This window comes from Delphinus delphis, chromosome 11 (assembly GCF_949987515.2).
Source record: "Delphinus delphis chromosome 11, mDelDel1.2, whole genome shotgun sequence".
Lineage (NCBI taxonomy): Eukaryota > Metazoa > Chordata > Mammalia > Artiodactyla > Delphinidae > Delphinus > Delphinus delphis.
In genome coordinates, this window is record NC_082693.1 from 101,384,892 (window position 1) to 101,398,508 (window position 13,617).

Sequence of the window (13,617 nt, forward strand, 5' to 3'; positions counted from 1 at the left end):
AACTAATTATAAATATGGCCCTAATTGGAAAAGCAACTCCATAAAAATGATAACTTGGCTCGCGCGCAGGAAAGATGGTACGTGCGTGGCACCCGTGGACATCAGCACCGCCTTTAATCTCCGGGGCCCAGGGTCTGAGTCCCCTTCGGATCTGTGCCTTCCTGCCCTGCCTCCCAGCGGGGTGGTTGCACAAAGGAGCTTTCTGATAGTTACCATTTTTTATATGTAATGGCTTTGTTGAAATAAAATTCACATATTATTCAACTCACCCATTTAAAGTGTACAATTCAATGCCTTTAGTATATTTATGGAATTCTGCATCTACCACCACCAACGATTTTAGAGTATTTTTATCCCTCCCAAAGCCCCACTCCCCCAGCCCCTGGCAGCCAGTGATCTACTTTCGATCTCTATCGATGTGTCTTCTCTGGACAGTTCATAGAAATGGAATCATACAACACGTGGTCCTTTGAGACCGGCTTCTTTCACTTAGCGTATTATTTTCAAGGTTCAGCCACATTGCAGCATGTGTCCGTGTTTCATTACTTTTTACGGTTGAATAATATTCCATTATACGGATACACCACAGTTTGTTTATTTAACCTTTGACAGACATTTGGGTTGTTTCCAGTCTGGGGCTATTACAAACAATGCTGCTATAAGCATTTATGTACAAGTGTTTGTCTGGACATGTGTTTCCACTTCTCTCGGGTATATGCCTAGGAGTAGAACTCCTGAGTCATCTGGTAGCTCTACATCTAACCCTCTGAGGAACTGCTAAACTGTTTTCCGAAGTGGCTGCACCATTTGTCATTCTGACCCGCAATGCATGAGGGTTCCAGCTTCACCACATCCTCACCAACAACTGTAATCCTCTGTCCTTTAGACGCTATCCGTCCTGTTGGGTGTGACGTGTATCTCGTTGTGGTTTGGATTTGCATTTTCCTGATGGCTAACGACGTGGGGCACCTTTTCATGTGCTCATTGGCCGTTTGTGTCTCTTCTTTGGAGAAATGTCTTTCAGATCCTTTGCTCATCTGTCAATTAAATTTATCATTTATTATTGAGTTGTAATGGTACCTTTTATAATTCTTACATATTCTGGATACAAATCATTAGCAGATATATGATTTGCAAATATTTTTTCTAATTCTCTGGGTTGTCTTTTCGTTTTATTGAGAGTGTCCTTCGATGCCCACCTCTTTCAGTTTTGATGAAGCCCAACTTACTTATTTTTTCCTTTGTTGCTTGTGCTTTTGGTGTCATAGTTAAGAAACCATTACCTAATCCAAGGTCACGATGATTTAGACCTATGTTTCCTTCTAAGAGTTGTATAGTTCTAGCTCTTACAACTGGATCCTTGATCCGTTTTGATTTAATTTTTGCATGTAGTCTGAGGTAGGGCTCTAAACTTATTCTTTTGCATGTGCGTATCCAATTGTTCCAACCCTATTAGTTGAAAAAACTATTCTTTTCCCCCAAAACGAATGGTCTTAGCGCCCTCATCAAAAATCAGTTGAGGGCTTCCCTGGTGGCGCAGTGGTTGAGAGTCCGCCTGCCGATGCAGGGGACACGGGTTCGTGCCCCGGTCCGGGAGGATCCCACATGCCGCGGAGCGGCTGGGCCCGTGAGCCATGGCCGCTGAGCCCGCGCGTCCGGAGCCTGTGCTCCGCAACAGGAGAGGCCACAACAGTGAGAGGCCCGCGTACCGCAAAAAGAAAAAAAAAAAAAAAATCAGTTGACTTCCAGTGTAAGGTTTTATTTGGGGGCTTTCTATTCTACTCCACTGATCTATGTGTCTATCCTTACGGCAGTGCCACACTGTCTTCATTACTGCAGCTTTGTAGTAAGTTTTGAAATCAGGACGTACGCGTCCTCCAACTTCATTCATCTTTTTTCAAGATTGGTTTACCCTGTTCAGAGTCCCTTGAGTTCCATATGAACTTTAGAAAGACTTTCCTATTTCTACAAAGAAGTCAGCTTAGATTTTGATCGGGATAACAATTAATCTGGAGATCAATTGGGGAGTATTGCCATCTTAACAATATTAAATCTTCTGATCCATGAACATGGCTTTCTTTCCATTTATTTAGATCTAATTTAATTTCTTTCAACAATGTTTTGTAGTTTTCAGAGGGCAAGTTTGCTCTTCTTTTGTTAAACTTATTCCTAAGTATTTTATTATTTTGATGCTATTGGGTTTTTTTGTTTTTTTGTGTTTTTTTTTTTTTTGCGGTACGCGGGCCTCACACTGTTGTGGCCCCTCCCACCGCGGAGCACAGGCTCCGGACGCGCAGGCTCAGCGGCCATGGCTCACGGGACCAGCCACTCCGCAGCATGTGGGATCTTCCCGGACCGGGGCACGAACCCGTGTCCCCTGCATCGGCAGGCGGACTCTCAACCACTGCGCCACCAGGGAAGCCTGACACGATTGCTAAGTGTCATCGTTTTCCTAATTTCATTTTCAGTTTGCTCGGTGCTACTGTATAGAAATACATTGTATTTTTGTATGTGAACCTTGTAACCTGCAAACTTCCTGAACTTGTTTATGGGCCCAATAGTTTTCAGTAGAGTCCTTGAATTTTCATATACAAAATCATGTCATCAGCAAGTGGTAATACTTTTACTTCTTCCTTTCCAATACTGATGCCTTTCTTTCCTTTTCTTTTCTTTTCTTTTCTTTTCTTTTTTCTTTTCCTGATGCCCTGGCTAGAACCTCCGGTGTGATGTTGGAAAGGCTATGAGTGGACATCCCTGTCTTGTTCCTGGTCTTAGGGGAAAGCATTCAGTCTCTCACCATCAGGTGTCACACAAACGCTGCCTTTTCCCTAAACGCCTTTATCAGGTTGGAGGACTTCCCCTTTATTCCTAGTTTAACTCTTTTTATCATGAAGGGGTTTGAATTTTGCCACATGTTCTTCTGCACCTGTTGAGATGATCATGTGTTTCCTGTCTTTTATTCTATTGATTTTCAGATGGGCAGGCTGGGTCACTTTAGTGAAGTCTGCTTCCCCCCGGGTGAAGCCTTCGGTGTCACTGTCAGGTGGCTCAGCCTTGGGGACGTGCAGTCACCTGGATGACAGGCTCCCACCTGCTGCGTCTTCCCCTGTCTCTCCGTCAGGCTTCTGACTCATTTGGCATCACACCCAGCCTGTTCAGCTCCACTGATCGCCAGCTGCTGTTCTGCTGTTTTCACTGCTGGAACATAAGTTACTCAGCAGGTAATCCAGCTAAATCCAGGCCGGTCTTTGAGGGTTGCTGTGGCCCGGGGGGCTCTTCTCAGCTGTGTATTTCCCTGGTTCTTTCTAGTGTTCCATGGGGTAGCGCGTGCTGTTAATTAAGAAGAGCTACTGCTTTTTTCCAGAGGCTTGAATTTCCACACACTCTGTTTCAAATGAAGTAGCTTCCCCAGGGGAGCCTTTGAAGCCCTCTTCTCTAGGGACCACCTCTGCCCCGGACAGAGTCTCTGAGCCACCACTCTGGGCAAGGCGTGGCCTGTGGTCGTCAGGCTTACTTCTCCTGGTCGGGAATCTCTGCTTGATAAAGAGCTGGGGCCAGGGTGGTCAGGTCTCCGGGGGTCAGCCCACCACACCTGGGTAGAGCCTCCACCTGAGGGGGGAAGGGGACCTCCGACCTCCTGGCCGCACTCACCAGGAATGCAGTGCAGGACCTCTTGGACCTGGAGTGGGTGAGGAATGCTGGGGGGCGGGTGAGATGCTGTAACCTTTGGGGGCCGGGGGGAGGGTTAGGGTAGAATGGCTTTACCTGCCTGGAGTGGGGCTTCCATCAGACTGAGCTGGCGGAGGGAGAAAGCGAGGCAGCCACGGCTCAGACGCCACAGCTCTTGGAATTCTTACCAAGTCTTAGTAAATTTTCTTGAATAAATATTTCTTCATTTGCTGTAGGCCCTGAGGACAATTTCAAGAGACTTTAAATGTCTTTTTAAGTAGTTTTTACGAGCTTTTCTTGCTCTGCTGGGGGCAGTCTATGAGTCTGTGGAGCTCCTTGAACTCCCACCCTGGACGTGGAACTCCTATTATTGTCGCGTTTTGAACGCCGATCTCTAGCCCAGACCACCCGCCTGTACACGTAGCTGCCTCTTGGACAACCCCCGCTTTGGTTCTTTAAAATCCACGTAAACCCCCAAATAACTCTCTGCCCAGGCTCGCTGTCTGTAAAGCCTCCGCCACCCACCAAGCGGACCACGTCAGGATTGTGGGGTCCTCAGCACCCCTTTGTCCTCACGCCCCGCTGGGTCCTTCCAAGCTCCATCCACAGCCTCCCCCATCAGCCCTCCCCACCTCCTCCTGGCAGACCCTCTCCCTCTCGCTCCTGGACGGCGGGTTATCTCCGTCCAGTAACTTAACCTGTATTTACTTACTGAGGCCAGCTGCTGCCTCAGCTCCTGCAGGAAGCCAGGCTGGCCTCGACTCCTGGGAGTGGACCGGTTGCAAGCCCTCCTCCAGACACTTGCCTGCATCTTCCCAGGGCTTATCAGAGCTCCCGTAATCTGGTGAGTGCAATGCAAAGTCCTTCAAGTTAGAACATTCTGGAACAAACTTCACATTGGAGGGTCAGATGGAGAGTTCCCACTCCGGTGAGATGGTAGACAGGACGCCACACCCAGCTTCGAATTCCAGGTCCTAGAAATGCTGGGACAAGTGCCAGCCACCTCTGAGGAGAAGCCCCCAAGGGTGCAGGCAGCCGGGAGCCGTGAATCACCTCAGCACAGGAGTGAGCGTGCAAACCAGCTGCTCTTCTGTGCAGCAGTTAAATGAATCAACTAGAGATGCATTTATTAACGTGAATGAATCCCAAAACATCATGCTGAGTAGGGAAAAAGGTGAGAAAGGAATCACAGAATATGATCCCAATTATGCAAATGTTTATAGCACCCAAAACGACATCAGGTATTGTTGACGGATTGAGCCCCACGTCAGCAGGGCAAACATTCGGGACAGCAGCTACCGCAGGAGAAACCAGCTGAGGAAGGGCCGGGCCATGGCCTTGCCGCTAATGCTCACCTCCGGCAAAGTGAAGCGTGGGGCCAGTGACGCAGCGTGACGAAGCGCTAACACCTGCCGATCTGGGTGCTGGACGTGTGAGTCTATCAGATGATTTTCTCTGTTTTTTTATATAACTGAAATATTTCATTAACTTTTTTAAGGAAACGTAAGATTATCACTGGTGATAAATTCATACTATTGTGTAAATGACTGACATCTGTTCCTTTCTAAAAGAGGCAGGTGGCTGTGCGGAGAGAACAGGGCACCAGGGCCACATCTGCCCACCCAGGACTCACCATAGCACCTCCCACATGTCCTGAACTCTCACTGCCAGGCTGTCTGCAGCCCTCACACTGCCCTCTACCCACCTCTGACCGCACCCAGCTGCTGCCAGGAGGGCCCTGGGGGGCGGCCTGGGTTTGGTGTCTGGGTGGCGGGTATCTTCTGGGGTCTGCAGGAAGAACATCTTCACTAAGAGTTGCCATGTATCGAAGACCACCTGGTGCCCGGGCCATTCTCAGTCCCGCGGATGCAGCAGGAAACCAGAGGGATGGCGTCCAGACCTCCTGGAGCTCAAAGTCCCCGTACAAGGAAACAGGACAACCTCTGTGCAGGAAAAGAAGAAAGTCGTGTAACGAGACATAGAGGTCAGACTTGTGGTTGCTGGGGGGTGGGGGGAGGGGGGCGGGATGCACTGGGAGTTTGGGGTCAGCAGCTGCAAACTATTACATGCAGCATGGATAAACAGCAAGGTCCTACTGTACAGCACAGGGGACTAGAGCCAGTCTCCTGGGATAACCCATCGTGGAAAAGAATATTTTAAAAAAGAACGTATATATATGTTAAAAAAACAAAAAAGAAAAGAAAGCCGTGTAACAAGGTGCTCTGGGCAAAATCCAAGCAGAGGTCTGAACAGTGACAGCTAGCCGAGCAGAGAGCCCGGGAACACCGTCCAAAAGAAATACACCAGTGGAACCCGCTGGGCCCAGTGCAGGCCAGCGAGGCCTGACGGGGAGGGAGAAGCAGAGGTGGACTGGGTGGGGGTCAAGGGCCAGCCACGGGGCCTGAACGTCAGGGTCCCAGGCAGCATGCGGTCTCAGAGGACTTAGGCAGAGGGGAGGCCCCTCGAGTGTCCTGCACGGACAGGATGGATGCGGGGAGGGCGCCAGAGTGTCCCTTGAGCTGGGAGGTAGCTAGCAGCCAGGGAAGGAGCTGTTTCTGGATGGTTCGGAGCCAGCCCTAGTGAGCAGTGCTCGTCGGGGAGCTGTGAAGACCCCGGGGCCTCTGGCCTGAGCAGCGGGGCAGATGGGGGTGTGACTGTAGGAGGAAGAGGGGCCCCAGCTGTGGCCCGAAGTCAGCGGGGGCACAGCGCTGGGGTGAGAAGAAAGGGCTGCGGCCAGGTTATCGAGTTCGCGGTGGGGATAGGAAACAGACCTGTGTGCACATAGGGGCACTTAGATTTTCTAGGCGTCATAAACCCAGCCCGAGGCGGGGAGGGCAAAGGCCGAGCGAGCAGGGCACTCCCTCTGGGGCCAAGCTAAGCCCGGAAGGCAGGTCTTCAGCTGCAGCTCAGGCCCCGCGGGCAGCGCTGCCCCAGGAGGCCAGAGCCCCAAAGCCCGGCCGAGCCTCGGAGGCCCCAGGGGCCCCGCGCTGCGTCTGAACTTGGACCAGATGGCACCGAGGTCCCCTGGGCTCTGCCCTTCGCTGCCGCTTCTCCAGGACAGGCTGCCCAGGGGTCAGGGACACTGGGGCAGAAACTCACCTGCGCTCCCAGGTAGCCCAGGGCCCCGCTGCCCCCCCCAACACAGGCCCAGGACCCACCCAGAGCCGGTGCCAGAGGTGCGGAGGTGTTTCTATTTGTGAAAACTTTCTGTATTGGTTGGCTGCTTCTCGCAATGCAACACCTTCCGAATGCAGGGCCACCCAAAGGGCTCCGCAGGAGCACGGAGGCTGAGCGCGTGAGGCCGGGACGCCTCCTCCGTCCCTCCTTCCCACCTGTCGGTTTCTTCGTCGGTTTGCCGGGAATAAGCAGCCCTGGACCCCAGACACATGACGTCCCTGCAGCCCTGTCAGTGCCCCCCCGTCCTGCAGCCCCCACGGCACTGGGGCACCCGGACTGGCCCAGCACAGCCCTGGGGGGATGGTTCTCCCACCATGGGAGGTGGGCCAGGAGGGCAGGGCCTGCCCCCAGCACCCAGGGGAGGAGCCCAAGGGAAGGCCAAGGCGCCCGGAGCTCTCAGAGCCCTTCCCTCCCGGACAGGGAGGCCCGGCCCCCTGGGACCAGCTCAGGCCTGCACAGCTCGCCCTCCATCTCAACAAGGTCATTTCCGGCCAAGCAGCAGCAGGGGAGGAAAAACAGCTAACGGGACGGAGGGTCTGGGATAGAAGCAGTTCCTGGGCGGGGGCGGGGGTCAGAGCCAGGAACCCGCAGAAGGGAAGAGTTTCAGCACCGAGGCATCCTCTGACGTGTGCTGAGAAAGCGCAGGGGTGGGGATGGAGGAGGGGACGAAGGGGGCCCAGCGTCAGGTTGGAGGGAACCAGGGTGGGCCTGAGGTTGCACACACTGGTGTTCCGGGGCCACGTTTGGGCTCTGCGGGAGACGGGGTCATGGGGGTCAGCCCCAGGCCTCGTTATCTTCAAGGACAGAGCCTGTGACCACAGTCGTGTGTCACCTGGCATCGCCCCCACCATGGGGGAGGAATCACAGGCACATGGCCAGGAACCCCCTGTACCCAGAGCCGGACGGACCCTGCCCGGGGCCCAGGCCGGTGGGAGGAGGACGGTGGAGGCGGAAGCCCTGAGGGGAACAGGCTGCGTGCGAGCCGAGTCTGGGCCCCCGCTTCCCGCCCCGCGTGGCCGTGAGAGGTGCAGGGCCCGTGGTTCGCTCACGAGGGGCTCAGGGTATGAGGGGCTTCCTGGGATTGCTGTGACGACACTCAAACGGGGAAGGGGCTCGAGATGGCGCGGACGGCCGTGTCACAGTCTCGGAGCTGGAGCCCGAGATCAGGGTGCAGGCTGGGCTCCAGGGAGGGTCCCTCCTGCCTCTTCCTGCCTCTGCTGACCCAGGGCTGCCGCTCCCCACCGTGGCCTGCCCCGCGCTGGTCCCGTCTGCCCTCAGAGGCCCTGGTACCCTCACAGGGACGCAGACAGAGAGCGGGGCCTCTGCCCCTGGCCGGCCCTCCAGCGTCCTGCGCAGGCGCCGCCGCCCCCTCGTCCTCTCCCCGCTCACCCAAGTGAAGCTCACTTCTAGCTCCGGAGCTTTGTCCTCCTCGTCTGGGAAACACAGGTCACCACGGTTTCATCCACCACTAAAGAGTGGCCAGGCTGCAGATGTGCTTTCAAGGGGGAAGATGAACAAGCGTCTTGCGCCCCTGTTTCGTTACCATGGTGAACGAGGGGGTCTGAGCCCCCCGTCTTCACTAGCGCACTGCACCGCCCGCCTTCGGGGCGACGGCGGCGGGCACCCAGACACCTATGCCGGTGTGAGCCCCTCCACGCCAGCCCCCGTCCCCACGCCACGCCACGCCAGCCTCCCGCGGTCACCGTGGAGCACAGGGGACGCCCCTGCTCGGAGCTGTGCCCTGAGCCATGTGCTGGGGGAAGGAGGGGGTGCAGCACCGGGTGCCACCCTTGGGGGCCCAGGCTGAGGGGAGGAGAGACGAGAAGCCGTCACCCAGGTAGTGACCCTCTCCCCTGGGCCCCGAAGTTGCTCTGGGTGGGCGGGGCTTCCCAGGGGCTGTGGTGAGGGGCCAGCGGTCAGCCTCCTGCGGCCCAGGTCCAGGGCGGGGAGCCCTGCATCCGTGCCTTCTCAGCCCGACTCGGTGTGCTCCAGAGATGGGGCCTGGGGGCCAGAGGACCCACCCGCCCCAGCGTCCCCCAACCGCCCCGCAGGGTCTCTGCAGCCCTGCCTGCCGGCCCCCAATCCTGGGGTCTAGGCCCCGCCCGACCCGGCCCAGCGCGGGGACTCTCCCGGGTCCACAGCGTCCCGCCCCCCCACCCCGGGTGATCAGGAATCACACACGCAACGCGCCCCCCACCCCGGGTATGAAGCCCCACGGAGCCCGTGAGGCGCCCCCTGCCCCCGGCCCCCCGCCCGGAGCCGCTGACGCCCCAGGTTCCGCCCTTCTGCTCCTGAACACGCCGCTAGTTAACAAGGGGCGCCACTTCAGAATCCAGGGGAACGTCCAGATTCTGCCCCAAATTATTACTGAAACTTTTCCTGGTGTGCGCTTTACGCTTTTCTCCCAAACTTTGGGTTCACAGGAATCAGTCTTGGGCTGGGGTTGGTCCCAGCACCGGGCGCCCGGCCAGCAAAGAGCGCTCCTGCCACCCGGTGGCCACATGGGGAATGACGCCAGCGGAGGGAAAGGGCTGCGGACTCCCAGCAACAACGGGGGACCCGGGGACCCCGCAGACGGGGCCCCCTCCGCCAGGGCAGCGGCCGAGAGAATCAACACCGACGCCTTAGACGCTGCGGAATATGTCCGCTGCCCGCCACGCTGTCCCAGGGGCCTGGGGGCCCAGTCTGCAGCCGGCCCACAGCGGTCTCTCTGCTCTACTCCCGAACCTGGCGGGCACAGGGCAGATCCAGGAGAACGGGACCCCAGGCTCAGGCACTGGGCGTGCAGGGAGGAGGCTGGGATGCCTGGGAGAGCCCCAGGCCAAGGGGCTGCAAGGGAGAGGTTGTTGGGTCCTCCTTGGGCAGGGCCACGGCCACCAGCCACCACCACGACCTGCTGAACACGAGGCCCCCCACCCAAGCCTCCTCTGAAGGCCCCCAGGTCCTAGCGAGGCCCCTAGCAAGGACGAGGGCAGTGCCACTCTGGACAGCCTCTGGGCCCCTTCCCTCCGCAGGCCTGAGAGGCCGGAGCGGACCCCGAGGGAGCCGCGCTAGAAAGCAGGTGATATGATCCCTGGTCAGGTGGCCACTGGATCAGATCAAGCTGTAGGGACCCGGGGGAGGAGAAGGGCCCCCCTGGTGTGCAGCCCACGTAAGGGGTCCAGGCGCAGAGGGCCGCCCCAACTTTCCCCTTGGGAAAACGCTGTCCTCCCTGAAGGAGGCACCCCGACTTTCTCATTTATTTTTAGATCAGCTACTTCACATAAATTCAAGACTCTAAATATTGTTTAATGTATTTTCTTGCTTTTAAGCAAAATTTATTTTTATTAATAAAAATCACTGCATATGCATTGCAATTAAGAAAATCCTCCTTAAATATATAGACCCTGAGCAATTTTAGTTTGTTCCAGGAAACCCACATGGGACGGTAGACAGCCCTTGCGACAGAATAACATTCTCAGATCCCGGGGGGCCTAAACAGAGCTCAGAGACGCTCTGCCCTGTTCACACGGTAGGTGATTAATGTGTGTCTGCGGAATGCAGATGGCAGTGGGGCAGGAGTGCCCTCGAAGGGCCGGTCCTCCAGGACTCCTGGGCTGTCCTGGGCCCCGGGAGAGGCTGCACAGGGGGTGGCTTCTGATGGCTGCACAGACCACGAGGAGGCCCCAGAGGGCAGCGGCCTTGGAGCCCCCAGGGGACGGGGGACAGAGTGGGGAGGGAGCTCGGCTGCAGAGGCCCCACAGGGCTGAGCCTCCTCCTGGTCCTAGAGGACCCCCACCAATGGGCCCAGCCGCGGGACTCAGAAGGACCCCATGATGCCACGTGGCCCTGAGTGGGCTGTGGGGAGCCTCCCCCCCACACACAAGCCTGCTGAGCAGTGAGCACAGCTGCTGAGCCCCCCAGCTTCCCTCCGGCCGCCCCCCAGCACTTAGAATGACAATGTGTTTGAAGGGGGCAATTTAAGTTTTCAGACAAGGACGGCTGAGCACCGTTCTGTACCTGTGATCGCTGTACAGGTGTCGAGAAACAGAAACAAAGGCTTGTCTGCAAAGTTGGATGGGGACTGCTGATTGGGCTTTAATTTAAAATGGAGTCAGACACATTGTTTTAAAATCCCTTCAAAGCGTTTTCCTGGGGACAAGTGAGCTACTGGGCAAGTGCGCCTCCCGGGGCCCCTGCTGAGGCCGCACCTGGTGATGGAGCAGGGCTGACAGGTGTGAACTCGAAGAGATGCAAATGTCACCACGTCCTCGGAGACTAAGGTCCACAGATTAAGTGTGTATCTTGGAAGGCCTGAGAGCCAGGGTCTTATTAGACTATTTTAAATGTGAAGGTTGCACATTTGGGCTTTTAGCCTGACAGGTAGCAACGGAGATGATGGCTGGTGATCAGGGCTCCAGAAGGAAACCGTCCATAAAGCTGGTGCCCAAGGAGCCTTGCCGACGTCCTCCTGTCTCACCACCCCGGACCGTGCGTACCCCACGCGGGCCGGGCACAAACAGACCCCGTAGCTGAGTGGGCAGGAGGTCCTTGGAGGAGCGGTGGGACTCGGGCACTCAAGCACTCCTCAGCTCTTGCCCCAAAGCTCACCTGGTGGGTTTCACACCGAGAAGCAGAAGAATCGAGACCAAGTCCTCAGATGAAGCCGCAACCTCTGAACCCGAAAGGGCTGTCCCTGGGGTGCGGAGGGGCTCCACACGGTGCCCCTGGCCCAGAGGTGGCTAACCGGCTTGCACCCCAGATCGTCCCCAGAACCCGGAAAGCACAGGCACGGAGCATGCCTGGCACACGTGAAGGCAGCCGAGATGCTGGGAATGTTAGGACCAGCTGGCTGCCCGGGTCCTGGGTGGTGGACGGCTGGGTACTCAGGAAGACGGGAGGGACATGACCAGGAGGCAGCAGCCAGCCAGCAAGCCTGGTGGCCCTGGTGGGAGGAGGGTCGATGCAGACAGCTCACACTGACACCTCACGGTCTGCCAGTGTCAGGATGGGGGTCAGAGAATGGACGCTCTAAGGGTCCTCCCTGTGTCCAGCTTGGCTCCCCCAAGAAGGGGCCCTATTTCTGACCAGCCAGGCTCCGTGTGGCCCAGAGGAGGGTCTCCGTAGCTCAGGAGGGTAACCCATGCAGCCCCTCGGCCAGACTTGGGAACAGTGAGCCTTCCCTCAAGGAGCTCACAGGTAGAGGAGCAGCAGACACGTGGAGGGGCAAGTCGAGATTGCACCAGGAGCTGTGGACGCCAGAGAAGAGGCCCCTCACTCAGGAGAGGGAGGGAGGCGTCCAGAAGGCTGCCTGGAGGAGGTGCCTCTTCACTGAGCCATCAAAAATGAGTGGGAAAGCATCTGGTGTTTCACCGTTGAGTACGATGTTCCCTGTAAGGGTTTTTGTAGATGTTCAAGTTGAAGAAGGTCCCCTCTATTCCTATTTTGCTGAGAACTGTTATCAGGAACGGGTATTGTATTTTATCGAATGCTTTTTTTGCATCTGTTGATATAATTGTGTGATTTTTGTTCTTTAGCCTGTTGGTGTGGTGGGTTACATTAATTGATTTTTAACGTTGAGCCAACATTGCACACCTGAAACAAATCCCACTTGCTCATAGTCCCAGTGTACTCTTTTTATACACTGTTGGATTCAACTTGCTAATGTTTTGTTGAGAATTTTTGCATCTTATGTTCATGGGAAATATTGGTCTGTAGTTTCCTTTTCTTGTAATTAATGTCTTTGTCTTGGTATTAGAGTGATGCATCTTCATAGAATAAGTTACGAGATGTTCCCTCTGTTTCTATTTTCTGAAACAGCTTGTAGAGAATTGGTATAATTTCTCCCTTCAGTGCTTGGTAGAATTCACCAGTGAAGCCATCTGGGCCTGGTGCTCTCTGTTCGGGAAGGTTATTAATTGTTAATTCGATTTCTTTAATAGGTATTTAATTTGCTCTTCTTTTTCTAGTTTCCTAAAGCGAGAGCTTAATTATTGGTTCCAGATTTTTCTTCTTTTCTAATGTATGCATGCATTCTTCTGTCAATTTCCCTGTAAGCACGACTTTCGCTGCCTCCTACCAATTTTGATCACTTATATTTTCATTTAATTCATAATATTTTTCTATTTCTTTTGAGATTTTTCTTTGACCTGTGCCTTGTTTCTTCTCCAGATATTTTGCAACCGTCCAGCTATCTTTCTCTTATTGATTTCTAGTTTAATTCCACTGTGGTCTGAGAGCATACCTTATCTGATTACCAGGCTTTTGAATTTGTTAAGGTGTGTTTCATGGCCCAGAATGTGGTCTGTCTTGGTGAACGTTCCGTGTGAGCTTGAGAAGAATGTGTATCCTGCCTTGTTGGACGGAGCGGTCTGTAGGTGTCAATTCGATGCAGTCGATGGATGGCGCTGTTGAGCTCAGCTCTATCTTTACAGTTGTCTGCCGGCCGGAGCTGCCCACTGCTGACAGGAGCCAATGTCCTGCCATCACACCTGTGGGCGTGGCCATTTCTCCCTGCATTTCTATTGATTTTTGCCACACCGTTCTGATGCTGTTGTTGGGTGCAGACACATCTGCATTTGCCCAGACGGTCAGGGACAAGGAGGGGAGAGCAAAGGCCCAGGGAGTCTGGGAGGTCAGGGAAAAGGGGCCGGACAGAGGGGAGGGAGGCGAGGTCCCGGCCAGTTTGGCAAACCCCGCGAGGGGTGCCTAGACTTCCCTTCCCCAGGAAGCACGCACAGCCTGTGCTGTGGGACTCAGACCCCTGCGGAGTCTCAGCAGACAGCCGCTGGC